Here is a 2,500-nt window from a genome sequence, read left to right on the forward strand (position 1 = left end):
AGAGAGGCCAGGAGAGCCGCGCGCTCCAATGCGACCGCTGGAGAGAGTTCCCCCAGGCAGGAATCATTCCAGTGTTGGGTCTGCGACAAGGCGTTTCGCACAGAGAAGGGTCTGAAAATTCATAAAGCAAGGATGCGTCATAGGGATGAAGATGTGCAAATGGCGCAAGCTCCAGAAGGCAAATTTGAAGGGAATGAAGGAGCGAGAGAACACAATGCGGAGAAAGAGGGATCTGAAGGCATCGATGTTGATGTTCACGGATGTGAACGAGCTGAAACTATTGCAGAATTGATGGAACCCGAGAGCCCTGAGGGTAATGACCCTAAAGGCCAGGACGGTATTCATGCCACAGTACTGCCAATGGTTATTGAGCCAACGGCCACGGCTTGTACGTGGGTTGAACGCACTGAAGGCACATTATGCTATGCTCATATGGCCCCCTCTGCTTCCCCAGCTCCCCTTGGTGGTAGGTCGGTGAAGGCGCGCGCTTCAGCCGACAGCCATGGGGTGTCAGCCTGGGTAAGGACAGGGGCAAGGCCTAAGGACAGGCGGGTTATTAACTCCCTACCTGACCAAGCGTCTGTTGATGCTGCGGAGGAGCCAAGTTCAAACGTGGCTTCATACGCTGATTCAGGGGAGCCAGTTCTTGGTGCAACCCCTGCGGTCCCCTCCGGTCAACCAGCTCCCCTTGGCACTGATGCGGCGAATGCGCGCGATTCTGCTGACAGTGTCCATGTGGGGTCAGTCTGGATGTCTACGGGGGTAGGACCTAGGGTCAGGAGGAAGTTCGTACTTCCACCCGACTTACGTTCGTCCGATGACGAGGACGAGGGAGGTGAACCTGTGTTCTGCGGGTCGCCCCCCGGAGAAATCACTCAAAGGAGCAGCATGCCAAAGCGTTCGGGCAACAAGCCCACAGAGGAAGGTTCTGAGAACGGAGCAGCTACCGGCTGTTCCGAAAATGCCGCCCCGGCTGACGCGAATATGACAGGCCACATATCAACCATGACAACGACATTCCAATGTCCAGAATGTACTGCAACCTTTGGTAGCAAGATTGGCCTGAGCCAGCATCGCCGGCATCGGCATTTTGAAGAATACAACGAAGATGTGAATCTGGCCAGACTCAAGCCCAGATGGAAAAAGGAGGAGGAGTACCTGATGGCAACTAAGGAGGTTGAATTAAGATCCCAGAAGGTCCGGGACATCAATGCACAGCTACTAAGAGCGTTTCCGCACCGCACGCTGCACAGCATTAAATCGCACAGAAGGCAGGAAGGTTACAAGAGGCTGGTGGAAGACCTACAGAACAGACTCTACCCAAGAAGCACTCAGGAGGTGCTAGCCGACATTGGGGAGCAAGCTGTTGAGGACGCCTCCCTGGTCATCCCCGAGGTAAATCACCGTGAGGTGATTGAGGCTGAGCTAAGAGGTCTAACAACAAAACCTCCGCCAAGAGCGTACCAAGCATACAAGCTATGGGAGCTTGCAAAGAGATTCCTCGACAGGGAGGATATAACGATAGCTCTTAATGCCTACCTAAGGGAGGTGTTCGCTTCGGACTTGCGTCCGCATGGTCGCCAACCTCTTCCACCTGTTCAAGAAAGTCGCAGGAAGAAAAAGAAGCGGGAATACGCCTTGACACAACAACTCTTCAGACGGAACAGGACACAGTGTGCAAGACAGATTCTGGATGGAGAGGCGGACTCCAAGGTGGAGGATCCCCAAGCTTTTCTAGAAGAATGGAGAGAGATCATGGAGAAAGTGGTGCCTTCATCAGTGTCTCCTGCTATCGAACGCCCGCACAAGGTTATCGATCCTGTGTTCCTTATCACAGAAATGGACATTAAGGCGGCAATGCCCTCATCAAGCTCGGCAGCCGGACCTGATGGCTTTGCGGCGAGGGAACTGCGGAAGGTTCCGCCAGTAATACTCCAGGTTCTACTTAACTTGCTCCTGCTGCTGAAGCGACTTCCACTCTTTCTCACCCAAGCACGAACGATCTTCATTCCCAAAGTTCCTGGTGCTTCAACAGCCTCGCAACACCGCCCAATCTCAATATCTCATGTGCTCCTTAGACTGCTTCATAAGATATATTTCCGAAGGCTGCTTGCTGACCTCGATTTGGACCTGCAGCAGAGGGCATTTTTGCCAGTGGATGGGTGTGCTGAAAACATTCTTCTCCTTGCGACAATCATTGATGAAGCGCGCAAGTCACTGCGACCCTTGTCTCTGGCCTCGCTTGACATTGCGAAGGCTTTCGATAGGGTTGTTTTACCGGCAATCTTGAGAGCCTTACGCAGAAAAGGGATCTCTGAAGACTTTATCTCGTACATTGAAGACTTTTACCAAAATGCGGTAACAGTGCTGACATTCGGAGGCAAATCGCTGGTCGTCCATCCTACAGTGGGGGTAAGGCAGGGTGATCCCCTTTCACCGCTCCTGTTCAACTTAGTCATTGACGAGTTCTTGGCTGAGCTTGACCCCCAGTTGGCCTTTA

General features: G+C 53.0%; 1 pseudogene; it reads left to right on the forward strand.

The window, feature by feature from the left end:
* The window catches only part of LOC142792615 (large subunit ribosomal RNA), an 8,446-nt pseudogene that overhangs the window by 2,960 nt on the left and 2,986 nt on the right, over window positions 1-2,500 (forward strand).

This window comes from Rhipicephalus microplus, unplaced genomic scaffold, assembly GCF_043290135.1.
Source record: "Rhipicephalus microplus isolate Deutch F79 unplaced genomic scaffold, USDA_Rmic scaffold_229, whole genome shotgun sequence".
Taxonomy (NCBI): domain Eukaryota; kingdom Metazoa; phylum Arthropoda; class Arachnida; order Ixodida; family Ixodidae; genus Rhipicephalus; species Rhipicephalus microplus.